Genomic DNA, 295 nt, shown 5'->3' with positions numbered 1-295 from the left:
TTTTCACTTTCGATCCTTGCCCCTCTTCCGTTTCCATTCCTAAGATTCACCCCGCCTAAAAATTACTCCCCCCCCTTTTCCCTTTTCTTTCCCCTTCTTTCTTCTTCTCTTCCTTTTCCTTCCTTTCTTTCCTTTTTTCCCTTCTTGGTCCGCCTTGGGCCCCCCTTCCCCCCCTCCTTTCTCTCCTTTGTTTCCAAATTTTCTGTTCTCTTTTATCCAAATTAAATTTTTTTTTATCTTTCCCCCCTTTCTTATTTTCTTTTTTCTCTCCTTTCTCTTCTCCCCCGACGGGCCC

This window comes from Penaeus monodon, chromosome 22 (genome assembly GCF_015228065.2).
Source record: "Penaeus monodon isolate SGIC_2016 chromosome 22, NSTDA_Pmon_1, whole genome shotgun sequence".
Taxonomy (NCBI): domain Eukaryota; kingdom Metazoa; phylum Arthropoda; class Malacostraca; order Decapoda; family Penaeidae; genus Penaeus; species Penaeus monodon.
This window is presented reverse-complemented; position numbering follows the sequence as displayed.